The sequence below is a fragment of the Sus scrofa genome, chromosome 3 (genome assembly GCF_054392235.1).
Source record: "Sus scrofa isolate SSC_HxYL_T2T_F1_AM1 chromosome 3, Sscrofa_HxYL_maternal_Yorkshire_Landrace_v2.0, whole genome shotgun sequence".
NCBI classification, from domain to species: Eukaryota; Metazoa; Chordata; class Mammalia; order Artiodactyla; family Suidae; genus Sus; species Sus scrofa.
In genome coordinates, this window is record NC_139385.1 from 127,292,186 (window position 1) to 127,310,810 (window position 18,625).

At 53.6% G+C, this 18,625-nt stretch overlaps 1 protein-coding gene across 7 annotated transcripts in view; it reads right to left on the reverse strand.

The window, feature by feature from the left end:
* Positions 1 to 18,625, reverse strand: part of KLHL29 (kelch like family member 29) — a 306,457-nt gene that overhangs the window by 196,232 nt on the left and 91,600 nt on the right. Inside the window, exon 3 of one of the 7 annotated variants that reach the window (XM_085019783.1) lies at positions 13,011 to 13,153. The exons of the other annotated variants lie outside the window; for them this stretch is intronic. The gene's annotated coding sequence lies outside the window, so the exon portion shown is untranslated. The remainder of the gene's footprint in view (positions 1 to 13,010; positions 13,154 to 18,625) is intronic. 7 annotated transcript variants of the gene reach the window in all.

Here is an 18,625-nt window from a genome sequence, read left to right on the forward strand (position 1 = left end):
CCACAAAAGGAAACTTCGGTGTCAGGGACCTTGGTTAGCATTCAGCCCGTTCAGATGTTCAGGGCCATTTCTCTCCGCGAGCTCTGTTTGCGCTGCCACTTTGAGGCATAGAAAGGGACAAAATCAAAGATCTCCTGGAGTCTTGGGAGGCACGGGGCTACCTCACCCAGGCTTTGCCTGGGGTCTTCTAGGTTGTGCTGCTAAGACTGTGGCTATCAGCCAGTGTAGCTATTTCAATTCAAGTAAATTTTACTTAAATAGATGAAAACATTCAGTCCTCCGGTCACATGAACCACATGCTAAGTGCTCAGTGGCACTGGACAGCACAGTGTAGATGGCCTCCAGGATTGCTGAAAGTTCTGGGCAGCAGGCAGTACATCCCTGACCTTTCTGAAGGTTCTATTGGAGATGCTGAGCGAGCAGTGGTGAGGCTGGGTGATGGCTACAGCTGATCGAGTTCTCCTTCTAGGATGCTTGCTTTCCTTCCCCCCAGCCCTTCCTGACCCCACCCAGAGGGGCCTCTCTCCACCCAGAGGCCTGGAAGCTCCCTGCTTGGTAGGGCACCTGGAGGCCCCGAGCAGCAGCTTCCTGCCTGGCTGGGCATTTGCTCTGATTTGCCACATCCACCAGATGTCAAGGGACCTCACTGGCACTGCAGCCCCCAGACCACTTGGCATCGAGGCCAAAGTGGAGATGGGAGAACTGAGTCTACATGGGGATCTCAGAGGAAGGAGACACACTGCTGCCCAAACCCCAGACTTCCTGAGTGTCGGCGGATCCTTGCCCCGCATGCCAGAGGATGACTTTTACATGAAAACAAGCAAACAACCACCACTAACTCTCGTGCCCAGCATTTCAGTCTGAGAGCTCATAGGATCTTGCTTTTACTGCCAGGGTATACAATCTTAGGATTCTGGCCTGAAATCCCAGTCAACCTTTCCGGCAGTCCATCTCTGTCTCCCGGGCATTCTCTGCTCAGCGCTCACGTAACACACCTTTTCAGAATGGCATCCATGTGGCTGGCTTCCCAGGACTCCAGCGCTGAGGAAACGGCCCCTGGCCTGCACTCCTGACCACAGTCAAGCTCAGGTCAAGTGCACACTCATACCAGCCTAGCCCGGCCTTCTCTCCCTGGCTGCTTTGCCTTTTCACTCTACTCCATGGACCTCAAGGCTGTACTGTTTTAGGATCCCGTGGAAGATACTGGCGGCTAGCGAGCCTTCCCTGGCTGTCTGCTTCCCTTCTCTGTGATCCCCATGGTACCATCCAGCCTGGCCCTATCTCTCCGGGCAGTTGTGAGTTCTGATCTGTTTGTCACCTCTGCTCATCCTGGCTGAGTCACTGTGGCACCATCCCCACTGCAGACCTGTGTAACTAAAATGTTTTCAGGGGGAGACGTGCACATGTACGGTGCCTGAGGTGCTGCGCATGGCTCTATCCCAGGAAACCATCTGAAGAAATGATGGAGAGAAAATAGGAAGGAGAGATGCAAATGGACAGCAGCTGCCAGAGAGACAACAGCATGGAGAGACTGCTAAAGAGGAAAAAGGAGTGATTTGCTTTAGTCAAGTGAATTCCAGTTGCCAAAGAAAAAAACCAACCCTCCCCAAATAGGTGAGGACAGCAGAGAGTCAGAAATTTCATACCAAGAGAAACGGCACGGACGGGCAGAGGTGGCTATGATTGGACATGAAGTCATTCTAAAAGGGCTCATGGTTTTGTTTTGTTTTGTTTTGTTTCCTCCCCTCGGAGAAACTCGTGATTCTTATATGGTGGCAGAACAAATAGAACCATGACTTGTGTTTCCCAATTTACAGAGCTGATTTCATGGGCTTTCGACAGGAATATGGTATTTCCAACAATCGCAATTCTTCTTGATGCTGGAGTGTTTGGAGGGCAAGTGTCCCATATGCCACACTCTCTGATTTGTTTCTAGGGCCTTCCAGGTATGTGAGAAACTCAGAGAAATGCAGATTGGTGGCATCTATGGTTGAGGAAGTCTGAGCTCCTGTATCCCCCTGATGTAAATAACCTTCCTCTGATGTGGCCATGGATGTCATTGGAAGAAGAGGAGATGCCACAGGAATTGGCAGGGCAGAGCAAGCTCCTGCCTTGTCACCCTCCCTGCATTCCAGAGGACAGTTCTGGCCACTCCTGCTGGACTGGAAGCCACAGAGTCCTCCCTTCTAGCCAGGTTCTTGCTGAAGGATGGAGATGCTGTTGGTGACTCTGGGGGGAGGTCCTTGTCCTCCAGATGGTGACAAGGTATGGCAGGGAGGAGGGAGGTGCTCTCCCTGCAGATACCTTCCCAAATTTAAGGGGTGTTGGGAAGACTTGCACAAGAAAACAGGTCATTGCAATGGAGCGGCACTATCCTCCTTCTTAAGTTCAGAGGCAGGATCACGTGTGTTCACTTTAGTGTCAAGTTATAAAACATCTAAATGCTGCATGTACTATATTGGATCTGTCTTATCACATCAAACATTGGAGGTGGCATCCAGGGATGTCTAAAGTCTCCGGATGTGCAATGAAATCTCTGAGGCGAGTCTGGCTCTGGGAGCTGCTGCTATCAAACCATCTTAGCAGGTCAGGCAAAGGCCTTTCTGGGACCGAGCGTGGTCCTCTCTCTGCCCCCTGAGACCTGGCAGTGCCACCCAGGCTATGTGAAGGACACAGGCAGCCAGGCAGAAAAGTAACTCACTTGAGGTCCTGCCACATGTGACCAGCTGCAGCTCAGGCTGAGGCAGGAGCAGGGCCAGCCGATGAGGCAGCGGCTCCAGGATTTGGTTTATAAGTAAAAACAAGCAGTGGGGGAAGAACAGCTGGTGTTGAGTCTGGTGCTAGGATTAGTCTGCAACGCTAATCACAAGAAGTGGAAAAAATTAGGAGGTCCTGCCTGCCAAGGAGGTTTTCAAACACACGCCTGTGCTGCAGTTGAGGCTGGATTAGACTCTTCCAGCGTCAGAGAGGCAGGCACCCACGGCCAGGACCAGAGCCCATTCTCGGGTGCCACCCTGGAGCTGGGCTCTGACGGGACTTGAGAAGGGCCAGTTCCCTTGCTGAGGCTGTGAGCACAGAGGGGAGACCGTGGGGCAGGCTGGCCCACCACAGCTCCTCTGTGATGTCCCGGAGAGAGGCGGGGACCAAGGGGCAGTGGGAGAGAATGTCCCCGATCCCCGTGGATGTGGCAGGGTTGGCCATTATCACGAAAAGGATGATGAGCATCCTATAGGCTGCGGGGGGATGATGTTCAGGACATACACGGAAACCAGGGAAAGCCCAGACGACGGAAGACACGGCCTCAAACACCTCCAGGGCCATAGTATCATGTGCCCCAGGCCAGGTGGTACAATGATCTGGACACAACTCAGCAGCAGCATCAGAAGGGGATGGGGGAAGGACAAAATAGGGGGCGGGGCTTAAGAGGTACAAACTGTTAGGTGTACCATAAGCTACAAGGATACAGTGTATATAATACAGGGAATATAGCCAATATTTTATAGTAACTGTAAATGGAGTGTAACCTTTAAACACTGTGACTCACTCACTATATTGTACACCTGCAACTGATAGAATGTTACAGTACATCAACTATACTTCAGTTAAAAAATATGGTGAGGGGTAACGGGGGGGGGGGTACCACATGAGCCCCCTGCCATCTCCTAGAATGCCACTCCCCACAGGGATGCTTCCCGCAGCCCCTCACATCCTGGTACCGCTTCCTTTAAGAATGGGTTTTCCTTCTGACAGAGAACTGAGGCGGCGCTAGAGCCCCAGGTACTTGGGGCTGGAGGTGAGTGGAGAGGGAGCGATTAGCCCAACAAGATGAAAGGAGGACTCTAAAACTGTATGGACAGATGTGTGTCCCTCCCAAGTTCACGTATTTAGGAAAGTCCTAAGCCCTAATGTGACTGTGTTTGGAAAGAAAGGCTTTAGGGAATTAAGGTTACATGAAGTCATAAGGGTGGATTATGTTTGATCCAATAGGATTAGGGTCCTTGTGAGAAGAGACACCAGAGAAAGCTGGAGTGTCCCCACCCCACCCCGCCCGTAAGAAAGTAGCCGTCTGCATGCCAGGAAGAGAGACCTCCCCCACCAGAACCTGACTATGCTGGCACTCTGATCTTGAACATCCAGCCTCCAGAACAGTGAGAAATAAAGTTTCTATGGGTTAAGTCACCCGTCTGTGGGATCGTGTTAGGGCCCCAGCAGACTAATGCCGCAACTAACTTCAGACAAAGCAAGGCCTGTGTGAGATGCAGGGCAGGTACCCTGAGGGCAAGAGGGTGTGGACAGAAGGACCATGAAGCAGAAGAGAGAGGACCAAGAAGCAGAAGAGAGAGTAGGTGACAGGTCCCAAGAGTCCATCCTGATGGCTACTGAGGGGTCTTCAGTGGTCCTGAGCTTCAGCGTCATGCTGCGGAGTCACTCACACCATTGCTGGGCCCTTAGGCAGAAACAAACCCTGTTCTCAGAACTCCCTGGAGAAGACTCGGCACCTTCAGCCTCTCCTATTATCTTGGAAGGGTGCTGTGTCTTTACAGCAGCGTGGACTGGTTTCATTTCAATTTGAACTGCACGGAGCTGAAAAAGATGCTCGGGCCAGTGGCGTGTGCCTGTTCCCGAGGAATTTCTTGTTATGATCGCAGGAAAGCATTTCGATTTTCAGGGGAAGCTGCTGGTCCCCAACGTCCTTCCCAGCGGCCCCAAACCTTCACTCTGGTGTTGCTATTTGCTTCTACAAAATGTGGAGCTTTTCAAAAGACATTCAATTTCCTTTGTTGCTATTCAGTTGCCATAGTCAATTAAAATCTATCAATGCCCCTGAATAAATTTGTGCTGGGTGAAGAAAGAGCCTCAGTGCAATCTCCCGACATGATCTCCATTACCTTATGTTACTTTAATAGCTAGAGTAATAGTTTGTTATTAATGGAATTAAGCAATTTAGCTCAAGCTTCCCAGAGGTCTTATAAGACAACTATTATAATTTGTATTCTCAGATTTTCCATTGAGTAGATGCCATGTGTTTTACATTACTTGCTAATGTTTCGGGAGATAGCAGTAGTATATTTAATATCTGGCTTTGTTTAATGATTCTAAGCCTCTTTCAATGTAGGTAAGTGCTGCTGGAATTCTGAGCAGTTGAAAAGTCTACCTTGTACAAATAATTATCTCGAATATTATTCAGCCCCATTTCAATTTGTATGTTCGCTTTGCCATCCATCCATCCTAAAGATTTGATCCAAACGTGTTTTTCCATTTTTCTCACTGAAAACAGTCTCCGGTCCCTACGGAGAAAACCAGGAAACATGCTTCTAATGAGCACAGGCCTCAGACATGCACGTGCGGGCAGCCACACACACGTATGCCCCCCCCCACCAATTTAGCATATTTATTCACATCAATATGAATAGAGTCATATTTAATCAAAGACTTGAAAACTTTTTTTTTGATGGTTGCAAACCCTGTTTTTAGAAGAAATAAATGTATTCACTGCATTATGAAACAGCTTGAGAAAACAAGATCTTACAATGTACACCATCTCTGTATTTAAATAGTTTCATTTCTATTCATGAGCTCCCTGATTAGATACATGGAAAATATCATCAGCAAAATATGAATAATTCTGACAAATTAATAGCCGATTTTTTTTTTAAGAATGAAAATATGTGTAAGCATCCTCATTAGATAAAGCTGCTATCAGGGGCGCATGAAAATCACGGCCCGCTTGGCCGCAGCACAAATCCCTCGCAAACAGCAGGCAATGAAAGAAAAGGCGAGAGAGCCTCCAGGGAACTGAGCGGAAAAGGCCAGCGCTATTTGCAAGAACAGGTTGGGGCAAACACCCAGCTGGCCGGGCAAGTGGAGCGCTCGGCTTTACGTCATTCCCGTGAGGTAGGCAGGCCAGCGGTGACAAGCCACGGGATTCTAGAGCCGGCAAGGCGCGCAGATGGCATCTCGCCCAAGTGCCCATTACAGAAATACCTTGGCGCTCTTTCGGGTTTGGTTCCAGACCCAAGGCGATAAAGTGAGGATCTCAATAAGGCGAGTCACACATGTTTTTCGGTTTCCCAGCGCACATCAAAATTATGTTTACACTATACTATAGCCTGTGAGACAGCCTCTTGTCTAAAAAACCCACCGTGCGTACCTTAATACATAATACTTTATTGCTGAAAAATGCAAACCATCATCTGAACCCTCAACGAGACGCAATCTTTTTGCAACAGTCACATCGAAGCTCTCTGATGACAGGTCACCATCACACATCCAAAAATGAAGTTTGAAGTCTTGAGAGAATGACCTCAATGTGACACAGAGACAGGAAGTGAGCAAGTGCTGTTGGGAAAATGGTGCCGACAGACTTGCTTGACGCAGGACGACGGCCACAAACCTTCAATTTGCAAAAAATGCAGTGTCTGTGAAGCTCGCTAAAGCCAAGTGCAACAGCAGGAGGTCCGCCTGTACACCTCAGACTCTTGCCACTGTGCAGGCAGTGAGGGGAGGAATGCGATCTGCCCAAGACAACACCACCATGGAGAGGGGCAGGACTTGAATTCTAGCTTTTGGGCTCAGAGTTCAATGCTTCTGCCGGTGGGCCATATGGAAATTAAACTATAGGAGTTCTCTTCGTGGCCCAGCGGTTAATGAGCCCAACTAGAATCCATGAGGATGCGAGTTCAATCCCTGGCCTCCCTCAGTGGGTTAAGGATCTGGCGTTGCTGTGAGCTGTGGTGTAGGTCACAGACGTGGCTCGAGTTGCTGTGGCCGTGGTGTAGGCTGGCAGCTGCAGCTCTGATTTGACCCCTAGCCTGGGAACCTCCATATGCCACAGGTGTGGCTCTAAAAGAAAACACAAATGAAGAAAAAAAAAGAAATTAAACTATACTCATCAGACACTTGATGCCTGTGTGGTGCTACAGCCCATGCTGGGCAGTGGGGGTGAATGAGACAGCCCTGTCTTCCAGGAGCTGACGGCCCCGTGGGAGACAGGGCATGGTGAACACCCTGCCAGGAGGTGGCTGGTGCTGAGGAAGGGGTGCTGCTCTACGTGAGAAAGACTGGCCCACATCGTGGCTTGTTGCTTCCTCGCCCGGTGCTCCTAAGCCTGTTATCTAATGTGTTTGAGCCTCAGTAGACCATGTGCAAAAATGGCAATAATGATAATGATAATAATAATACCTAGTTGCAGGATTACTGCAAGGCACTTAAAAGCAGCCATTGTAGGGCCAAAGAGAACTATCCCCACCAGCTCATGTGAAAGGGTAGGACTCAGGAGATTATGGTGAGGTTTCAAAAGCAGCCAGCAAGCTGGCAGAACGGGGATAGCTTCAAGGACCAGCCACCACGAGCTGTCTCTTGCTCAAGGTTCTGCTTCTCCTGGGCCTTCATCTCCCTTTTCCTTTCCCTCCCAATCACTGTCTTTGAGACTCGACTTTGTGCTGCACAGAGCTCCAGAATCATTCCTCATCTTGCATCTATATTGCCAATTGGCCAAGGTGCCCAGACCCAGCGGAATGCTCTCTGGTTCTCTGCAGAGAGATCCTATTGGTCTAGCTAACTTTTAAAAGTCAACAGTGATCAGTCTCACGTTGCTGGCCAGCCGACAGAAGGGCACCCTTGACATTAGGAATCTGCCCCTTGTCTGTGAACTGAGCCTAGAGGGGTGGGGGGCAGGTGACCTGCTCTCAGCAGCAGGGGTTGTGGGAGGGTACAGATGTTTCCAGAAGGTGGTGTGGGCAAGGCAGGCGGCCCCGAACATGCCTGATAAGGAAGGCCCTCAGAGGTTCATTTCCTTCCTGCCCTCAAGGCATGAACAGCATGTCACGGGAACAGGAGAGAATGGCTGATTCTGCCTTGGGAGGAAGCTGAAGTGGGCAAGCCCAGAGAGGGTGATGGGAATGGCACTGCAGGTGGAGGAAACAGCATGGAGAAGGCATCAGGTGTCGAGTAGTGTAAAGCATGTGATCACGGGCGGTGCTGTCAGCACGGGGGAGGGGCTTCCAAAGGCAGATGTCCGGACCTTATCCTGCAGATTCCAGGGAGACTGGCAGTGTGGTCGCTCCCTTGAGGGATCACTGGTGTGACCCCTGGAGGCCAGTGGGCAGGAACTGGAAGGGACACGGAGGGAGGGAGAGAAGGAGAAGAATGAGGGGGAGACCACGGCAGGGTCACGAGGTTAGAAGGGGCGAGTACCTGTGGAACCAAGTCGAGAGCAGCGGGGATGGAGGGGGAGGATGCGGAGAGGTTAGGAGGCCGAGCGGAGCCCCTGGAGGGGGGCACTGGAGAGTGACAGAGAGAGGGCTGGGGGCACTCTCACGCTTCTGACCCGGGGACTGGGTAGATGGCGCGGCCCTTCTCAGAGGTGGGGAGCATGGGGAGAGGAGGAAAGATGGTGAATTCTGTGAGGACTTGTGGCACCTGGGGGTCATCCCGGGAGGGCAGGGGGACATGGCGGATGGACCCTGGGCACACGTCTGGGAGTTGCCGGGTTATAGCTGAGGGACAGGAGATCAATAGCACCCAGAGGGCTGGAGGACAGTGACAAGGGTTTCAAAGGGCTTGGATGGGGATGAACGAGGCAGCTGCCTGAGAGTGGAGGGTTAGGAGCAGGGCTGATGGCCAGGCTGGGCGGGACGCTGGCCTGAGTGGGAGGTATCAGCACCAGGACGGGAATGACCCCCTCCCCGCCCCGTTCCCTCTATCACCGATTGGCCCTTTGGAAGAAGAGCCCTAGGCCACGTAGGGCCCGGCCACCGCTTTCCTGGAGGACCTGGGGCTCACCTCCACCCTTTCCTGAGCAGAAGTAAAGAATCACTGGAGAAACTCCTTCTGAAACCCCCAGCCCACAGGTCCCTGCGCTAAAGGTCTGCTCATCAGAGCTCTGGGTAGAAGAATAGCAGAGCCACAGGCGGCAGTGGCTGGAACAGCCACCCGCCACCCACCGGCAGAGGGGCTGGGAGCAGGCCCCCAGAGGATGGGAGCTCTTAGGCCGGGTGCCAGGAGAGGGAGGGACGATCTGGGCCGTCAGGGGGAGCAGAGGCTTTTCCAGGAGAGGGGAAAGCGGCTGGGCTCACCCACAGCAGAATCCAGTGTGAAGGCAGGAGGGACAGGGTGCAGCCTGGCTTGCTAGACTGGCAGAGTGGGTACCTGGACTAGGCCCTGGTTGCCTTCCCCACCCTCCAGAGGCCCCGTGACCCAGCCCCTGGCATGGGATGGGGGGTGTTTGGCTGGGAGCCCATCCATTTAACCAGCCTCGAGGAGGAGGGGTGCATTAATATTGAACAACTACCACTCTGATTACTTTTACAAGCCCTAACTTCCCATAAATCCAAGTCAGAATCAATCATCTTTTATGGAAGTTATTAATGGCAATTCCATTATTTAAATCCAATCAATGCATTTTTTTTTTTTTTTTTGGATCCCTGTGTGTTAAGGCAGAGTAGTTTAGAGGGGGTTTTGACCCGGCAATGGAAAAAAAAAAAGTCAGATGACCTTGCTCATCTCAGTATTGCAGTTAGATAACCGCTGAGGAAAACGGGATTCAGTTTCTCGCCATGTGTCTGACAGAGTAGGAAGGTTTTAATTCCACTGGCCTAAGGAAAATAAAAATTCTTCTCTCGTGTTCACTGCATCCTGCCTGAGCGCTGTCAGGGACCCTCAGCATCATTGCTTTTTAAACTCAGAACTTAGCTGCGATCTACTGCTTTCCAATTTAATTTAATTTATTTTTTTTTAAACTACGAACCCAACTCTTCCAGGAACTGGCTTCAGTGGCCTACAAAATAGCGACAGCAAGTGGCAAGTATTTGCTCCCAGAAGTAAAAAAAAGACGTAAAAATGAGACAGAAGCCTAGAGGCCTAGGAGATAGAGAGGCCAGCAGACCCTCCCCCTGTAACACACACAGAATGTCTGCTTGTGGGTCTGGGCCCTCGCCCACCTGGGGGTGGCTCCCCCTCCCCACCCCTCAAAGGCTCACTGAAAACTGAAGGACCCTGTGAAGATGCGAATCTACTGATGCATCACCAGCTGAGGCAGGCTGGGCAAAATCTGCTTAAGCTCTGGAGCAAAGAGGAATGTAACTCAGAGAACCGTGTTTTTCAAACCCAGTCTAGAACCTGGAGGGGAGGAACCTGAAAGCCTGGCCTTTTCTTTCATGTCGGCTCCCTCCTGCCTCTGGAATTTAACACGGGCGGCTGTCACCTCCTTCCGGAAGCACCCCCAGCAACCTGGCCAGATTCCATCCCTGTGCTTTTCGCCCTGGGGTGTGGATCCACGCACACGCCCCTCTCCCCCTGCTCCTCCCCCTGTTCACTCAGCATCCTCAGGGGCCACCTCAGCATTGTGCTGCCCCCAAGCCCCTCCTCCTCCCCTGGGGGCGGCGGCGGGGCGGGGGGGAAGCCTTGTCCCCGGCATCAGTGTGCAGGCTGTTCTCTCAGAGACTTGGGAGGAAGGGATGCAACAGGACAGCTTTCAGAGAAGGCGTCCGCGTGGCAGGAGGTACGAAGGACTTCTGACTCACCCTGTTTTAGGAGGCAGCTGGGGACTAGCTGTTCTCCATTTCCACTCAAAACAAAACAAGGGAAGATGGGCTTAAATGGCAGCAAGGGAGATTTAGGTCAGATAGAAGCAGAGCCTCTTGGAGCCGCCGGAACCGGGACTCCGGGAGCTGATGGAATTTCCCTCCCTGGAGATCTGTGGGCACAGGCTTCGGTGTCAGGGCCGCTCCATCCCCAGGGCTCACTGGAGGAGGAGGAGAAGGACCAGGGAAGGCCCAGGAGGTCCCCGGCTCCTCCTCCACGGGACATCACTTCGCAGCCCTGCAGCACTCCTCGCCGAGAACTTGGGGACAAATTCCACGGGAGCGCACGTGTAACAGAGCATCATTTTTGGGGGGTTGTAGGGAGGCAGTACTTGCCATCTGTCATAGCCCATGGACGTGCCATGCCCCTCCCTCCCGACAAAAGCCGACCCTTTCACTCCTTTGCTGGGGCTGAGAACTCCAGCCCTCAAAGATAGATTTGTTTTCCATCAATCTGTCCACAACAGGCCCTGAAAGTCTGGTCCTGACGGGCAGGAGGAGCCAGCCTAGAAGAGGGAGCTTCCGGGAGCTCCCTGGAGCGGTGCAGGGGTCTCAGGTTGGAGCTGCCAGAGAGGAAGGACCAGCCCCACAGAACAAAGCCCTGAACACAGGGGGTGTGCCCCTTCTTTGGGGATAAGCAAGAGGCAGATGTCTCACATTAGCCACCAGCATCCTCAGACGGTTCCAAGGTGAGGCCGAGGTCCGAGGCGCTGCCAAGCCTGGAGGCAAATCTCTGACCCACCTGTAGCAAACCTCTGGGACTTCCCAGGTGTGGTTTCACGCAGGCGGCCTGCCCGGCGCCACTTCCCGCCCCCGCCCTCGCTCATCCCTCTCCGGTGCTTGATGTGCACTGTCTCACAGCATCCCTTTAAGGCTCCTTCCGTCCTTTCTGAAACTCGGGGAGGTGAAAACAAGCAGGATAGAAAGCTTCCTGCTTTTCTCTGGCTGGGCCCTGGGCACAGCTCCTGCCCAGCAGGCCTCCCAGGAGAGAGGGTTGCAGACCCCCCGCCCCACCCACAGGTGCCAGGCCAGCGCCCTGGGTTCTGGTGACCCCTCAGTGGGGAACTGCAGCCCACTGTGCCAAGAGCTCCCTAAGGCCCGTGAGGGAGGCTCGGTCAGTTCATGGCATCTGTGTGCTGATGGGGGACTGGGGCCAAGAGGGGACTGACAGGGTGGCTGGCCAGAGCATCAGTGTGCCCAGGACGGCGGCTGTGCCACCCTCGTTGGCCCTCCCTGGTCTGTGAGACTCGGCCTCGTGCTGAACAATATGCCGAGGCCTCGGCCAAAGGCAGGTGGTGCCCAGGGTGGACCTTTCCTCATTTCTGGATGCAAAGCTGTTCAGGAAGGGCCCAGGAACAGCGTCTGTGTGGGAGCCTGACCAGCGGGACAGGACCAGGGCCTCCTCAGGGAGTCCTTTTCAGAGATGGGCAGGTTCCGACTGTTTTCAGCTCTTCGGGAGGCAGCAAGGGACCCCTTGTCCTGGCCTTCGTGTCTCCCAGTCCTGACCACCCTGCTGCCCACAGTAGGAGAGGTCAGAAGGGTAAAAGGGGCCTCTCCTGGGGCTGGTTACTGTGGTTATTGAGAAATCAGCCTGCCTGGGAACCACTGAGGCTTCCTCCGCCACACAGCCTGGCCACGAGGTCTGTGCACCGTTCCAGATGTGTGACAGTTTCGGGCCTGGCACCCAGCAGCTCCACCCCGTCCTTCCAGCTCCCAGAGTGGCCTGACTCTGGTTGCCTGAGAAGGGTAATCAAGAAGGGTCACGACAGCAGGCCTCGGGGAGGTGGAGGCACCAGTGCTGCTATGTCCCTGGGGCCCCCACCCGGGAGAAGCCAAGAAAGTGAGAGATGTCCCCTCTTCTCCCTCGGGTCCTTTCCTGACTTGGGGCCTCTGCGCAGGTCTCTGAAATGGTCCCATTGATGCTGGGCGAGCATCTGGCCTTAAGGGCAGGGTGACTGTAGGGGCAGGAGAGGAGCAGCTCTCGGCAGAGCTAACCGGATCCTAAAGAGCAGCCCACACAGGCCGGTTCGCACCATCTGGGCACAGAGCCTCTTCCCCAGGATGGAGTCCTCGGAGGCAGCAGGGCCAGAGGGCTGCGGTGTCACCCCTGATACGGGACGTGCACCAGGCCCGTGAGACGATGGGTCTCCAGAATCGGCGTCTAAGACATGCCCTCCCATTCCCCGCCCCAGGGGCCTAGGGTTGGCCCCCAAACACCACCACCAAGCCTAATTACACTACTAACTAGCCAGGTAGCAGGTAAGGCCGAAACACCTTCAGGGCCCCACCCTGGGTGAGGGGAGCCCGGCAGGGGGAACTAGGCCTCCAGGGCCCCCAGCTTAAGTGGGAGGACATAGGTCACATGGAGACACAGGCCAGACAAGCGGCCAGAGGTTAAGACTCATGGTAGGAAGGAGGGGGACCTACCGGCTCAGAGTCACGTGGACCTGAATCCCAGAGCCCTCACGTTCCGACCTTGGGTAAGTAATTTCGCCTTTCAGAACTTGAGTTGACTTAGCCGTAAAGGGGCCACAAGCAGTACTCACGTCTGTCCATAGGGCTGGGGGCATCTGAGGAGAAAGAACATGGGAATTGTGCAGCATAGCCCGTGGCCCTTGGTTGGCACTCAATATCTATCCTTGCTATTCAGAGACTAAATCCTGCTGGGCCAGGGCAGGGGGATGCCTCTGGTCGGGGTGGGGAGGGAGGGCTTCAGAGGGGCCAGGCCTGAGCTGGGCTCCTAAGCCAGACACCAGAGGCAAGAGTTAGCGGCACCACCGCCGGCTGCACGCGCCCTTGCCAAGCCTCGTTCTAAATGGATTATTGTTTATTGGCGGCTTATCCCATCTCTTGGGTTATGAATTATTTACCAGATAATGACTTCATAATTGTTAATGACAGATGCCCCAAGGACATGCTGACATACCTTCTGAAGCCACAGTGCTAATTGTGGTGGCGTCCCAGAAGCCCCTGTGTGGCCACATGCAGGTGGAGCCTCCTTGGCCCTGGGGGGTCAATCATGGATCCCGCCCCTTCAGGACACAGATCAAGAGACTGAGATCCAGAGAGAGACGGGGACAGGCTTCTGGGTCCCAGCGCCAGCCAGTGGCATACCCGGGTGGGGCAAGCCCCAGTGTCTCGGATGGTCATTTTTCCACAGTCCGGGTTTAGGCTCTTGGGGCAACTGGGGGCCGAACAGGAGCTCCAGTCCTTTGCAATGGTGCTGGGAGAGTCCCTAACGGAAGAGAGGGGGGCGCTGGGACCCTCTGCGTTGTCCGTGGAGAATTGGATTGCAGCCCAGCAGCTCTCGGGGATCCCTGTAGGCTGAGGGTGGCCGCCTCCCTGGCAGCAGAAAGCAAGGACCATGGGGTGACAGGCATGGGGGCATAGGAAGGAGGTGGCCCCACCAACACCTTCCTTCAAGGTGCATTTGGTGCTGAAGAGAGTATAATTAAGTCCGTGACTTAGCGGGGTCCTGGGCCTTAGGATAACAACAGCGAGCCCTTGTACTGGACTGGGTTTCGTGCATCACTCTAGGCCTAGTATTAGGGTAATTATTTAGTCCTTTCAACCCCCCTTCAAGGTAGGTGTGTTTATAACCCCTATTTTGCAGGTGAAGAAACCAAGGCATGGGGAGGGGGTCAATCCTATGCCGGAGTCACAGGGCGGAGAGAGGGCGGGGCTGGGGTGGGGACCCAGGCAGGCTGCTTCCACTGTCTGTGCACTAGAGCGCTAGGCTGCTTACTCCAAGTGTGCCTCGAATGAATGCTGTGAGGTCTCTTTGCACACACCTTTCTCAATGTGGCGTAGTTGTGAAATCGAGGATCTTGAGACTCTGTGTACCACCAGTGTCTACCTCCTGGACAGAGGACTGTGCTTGAACAGCAGAAGGGAGAGCTCTGGCCTGGGGTGCGTGGTGTCCCCATGAGGCAGTGGCTGGTGAGTGCACTGGCCTCACTCCCCTAAGGTGGGTAGCTGTGAGCTGTTCTGATGGCGTGGCAGGACCCTGAGCACACGCAGGTGAGACAGGCTAAATGAGATGCTTCTGGGCAGGGCACACATGACACTCACTCATCCCATAAATGTACCAGAGCCTTCTTTATGCCGGGTTTAGGGAGGGGCCAAGTGACAGAGACATAGCTCCTGTCCTCAAGGGGCTCCCAGCTGTCTCCTAAGGCAGACAAGAAAACAGCCAGGTGCCAAGTAAGAAGGTTCTGTGTCAGAAGGGAAGCAGAGGGGCTGAGGGACCCAGGAGCACCACCAAAGGCCGTGTGAGTTGAACTTCTGTGATGACTTGTTCTGCAGTGTTAGTACATGCTGGGCTCTGAGCACACAGGGGTGTGGGGCACGCTGGACAATGAAAGGACTGTGCTTGACCCAAGAGAAACCAAATGGGTGCTGGGGAGAGATGAGCATTAGGAAGTCAGAGGAGGAGACAAAATCCCGGGGGTGGGTGGCCTGGGAGCACTTTTCCAGGAGGTGGGTAGGGATGGGAGAGGCTATTCTGGGGATGCAGGCTTAGCAAGACACGCGCCCGGAGGTGCAATGCACACAAGCGGGGTCAGTTAGAAGCACAGGGTCGGTCTGGACGGGAGCAGAGGCGGTGCATGCGTACAAGAGTGTTGGGGTGGAGGTCACGGGAGGCGAGTTTGACCCGTGGGTACGGGGTCAGATTCACTTTATCTGATTCACAAAGCCAGGAGTGCGGCTCTGTGCTCACCTGTGCAAGATGCCAAGCATTTCAGATGCATTTAAAAAGCTTCGAACTGGTGTTAAATAAATCATCGCACTGTTTATTCTGGGCTGGAGAGACAGGATGCCTCCTGTACGTGCTAATGGGAGGGCGAGGCTCTCTGGCTGGCTGGTGGGGGCGGCCTTGTGTACCTCCCTGAGCGGGAGCACCGATCTGAGAAGGGACCCTGGATAGACCTTTTTTGTGTCCTGACTTTCATTTCCCATCTTCAGCAGCTGCCTGTGTACCTGGAGGAAGGGGGCCGGGTTAATTGTTACCTCCTGCGCTGTTACTAGGTTACTTTGTAAAAGCAGAAATATGCTTTTAATGATTTTTTGTTGTTGTTGCTACCTCACGAACCAGAAGCTTTTATCTAAATGAGTTGCTACAAATCAAAAGAAGGGCCAGTGAGGGTTGCTAGGCTGCATCTGTCTTACACAGGGAAGCTCAGCTCTGTGAATGAGGCTTGAGTTTGCCCGATTCTGTTAGCATCCAGCTCCCTTACAAGTGAGAGGGGAAATACCTATTGGCAGCTGTAATTAATGCTCCTCCGAGGGGTCTGGATGAGAGGACGCGGTGAGGGAGTGGAGTGGTCTCCAGCCTGCAATGGTAACTCAGTTCCCTGGTGAACTTGGCACAAGCGGGTGACAACCTGGGCCTGGCTGACTGTGCTCCTTGGGTCTCTTGGTCATGGTGGGTGGGAGGAGGGCAACTCAGACGTGACTCTTCCAGTTTTTTTTCTTGGATGGGGGTGGGACTACATCGAATCCCAGAGAACGGTCACTTGAATGTGACCAATGGATTTGACACATTGTAGGTGCTCAGATAATGTTTGCAGAAGTCGGGCAGGCGCTGATGCACACTCGCTCAGAGCTCTCAGGCGTCCGTCTAAGGAGCGGCAGTTGACATAGAGACAAGGCCTCCGGTTCCCACTCTGCTTTGGCTGTGTGATCTCAGGCAAGACACTGGCCCTCTCCTCACCTTAGCTTATTGCTGGATATCATTAATTGACAACAATAACCCCTCCCTGTCTACCTCCTAGGGTCTCCCTCATGACTGGGTAGATGAACTTACGTGAAAACACTTTGCAAACTGAAAGCCCTGGGTCATGGCAAGAGGTAAGAGTCAGCCATGCGATCCTAGCCTTGGACATTCTAACAAAGTAGGACTGGGCAGCGGCTGCCCTGACCCAGAGGCTGCCTGAGGGTCTCTGGGGGTCAGGGGTCAGGCGGTTCATGAGGAGCTGTGCTGTGAGCTGTCTCTGTGCAGCTCTGTCTCCATTATCTGAGAGGATGGCTTCTGGAGGCTTAGCATGGCCCTCCACGCCCCACGGCCGAGACCCAATCACCTTTCCAGCCACATGTCCCAAACCTCAGGGTCTCCTAAGCACTTATGCTCTGAGCTCGCCAGTCCTTTCACATCTTCAGGTTTTGGCACAGACTGTTCATGTTGCCGAAAATGCTGTCTGTGAACATGCATGCATGCACGTCTCACACACACACACACACACACACACACACACACACACACACACACACTTCCAGAGAGTGAAGTTACCTCTTCTTGGAAGCCTGTGGTTTTGACCAAACTAAGTTAGTTGCTAAGTGCTCACGTGCTCTCAAGTGTGAGCTCTGGGTCAGGGATTTTCTCTCATATGGTCACTGCGGTCTCCCCCGGGCTTGGAATAATGCCTGGCAGAGAGCAGATGCTCAAGAAACATTTTTTGAGGAAACAAGTTCTTCCATAGCACACTGTATAAATCCCTACTGTTGCATCTATTTTATTTTTTAATTTGTTTTTTTGTCTTTTTACAGTCACACCTGCAGCACATGGAAGTTCCCAGGCCAGGGGTTGAATTGGAGCTGCAGCTGCTGGCCTACGCCACCGCCACAGCAACACCAGATCTGAGCCATGCCTGCAACCTACACTGCAGCTCATGGCAATGCCGGATCCCTAACCCACTGAGCGAGGCCAGGGATCGAACCTGCAACCTCATGGTTCCTAGTTGGATTTGTTTCCGCTGTGCCACGACGGGAACTCCGTATCACATCATATTTTAAGAATGTGTTTAGTTGCTGATTTCCCCACCGGACTGCCAGCTCTTTGAGGACAGACTTCTGTCTGACCTCTCTGGCTTCTGGACCTAGAACAATATACAACGGGGCTGCCAATAAATGCCTGAATGAATGAATGAGTGTGTGTTGGACTATCCTTCTGTTTTACCATGCGGGGGCATGCCTCCTACAGCCCTCAGAACTCTGGCTCTGTCATGTTGCAAGAAAAAGAGCATTTCTGATTGGAAGACAAAAGCTTAAAAGTTCTGAGTGACCTGCGAATATACTAGATCATCAATAAGAGACAGAAGCCCACATATATGGGAGCCTCTTTACACAGTCACTGGAAGAATGCTTGCATGGTGCTCTCCCGAATGGGGTTCTGGCAGGGCCTCCACTAGCCTATTTGGCATTTCTGGGCAAGTTATGGAGGCGGCCCTCCCTTTGAGCACTCACAGAGCACAGCAAAGCTTGCAGGGTGCAGCCTAGGTGTCAGCCCCCATCCCCCCCGGGCCAGTGCCCTCCTGTAGGTCACAAATGCACGACTGTTCCCGGCAGCCCTGGCCTCTGGGGTAGGTGCAAGGTAAGGAAGGAGACAGGTCGCTTAGAAAATCAAACTTGGCCGCAAAAATAAACTCTGAGGTTTGCAGATAAGCTATTTCTAGCCCAGGTGCCAAATAAGGTTTTTGCATCTAGAGTGAACTGCTATGTGTGCCTGTCCCCACCCCACTTAGCTAAGGGAACTTCCCTCCCTGTGTGTAAATGTTCCTGAACAGCTTTGCACCTGGAAACGAGGAAAGGTCCACCCCGGGCACCACCTGCCTTTGGCCGAGGACCTCAGCGTGCTGTTCAACACGGGTCCGAGTCTCACAGACCAGGGAGGGCCGACGAGGGTGGCACAGCCGCCGTCCTGGGCACACTGATGCTCTGGTCGGCCACCCTGTCGGTCCCCTCTTGGCCCCAGTCCCCCATCAGCACGCAGATGCCATGAACTGACCGAGCCTCCCTCACGGGCCTTAGGGAGCTCTTGGCACAGTGGGCTGCAGTTCCCCACTGAGGGGTCACCAGAACCCAGGGCGCTGGCCTGGCACCTGTGGGTGGGGCGGGGGGTCTGCAACCCTCTCTCCTGGGAGGCCTGCTGGGCAGGAGCTGTGCCCAGGGCCCAGCCAGAGAAAAGCAGGAAGCTTTCTATCCTGCTTGTTTTCACCTCCCCGAGTTTCAGAAAGGACGGAAGGAGCCTTAAAGGGATGCTGTGA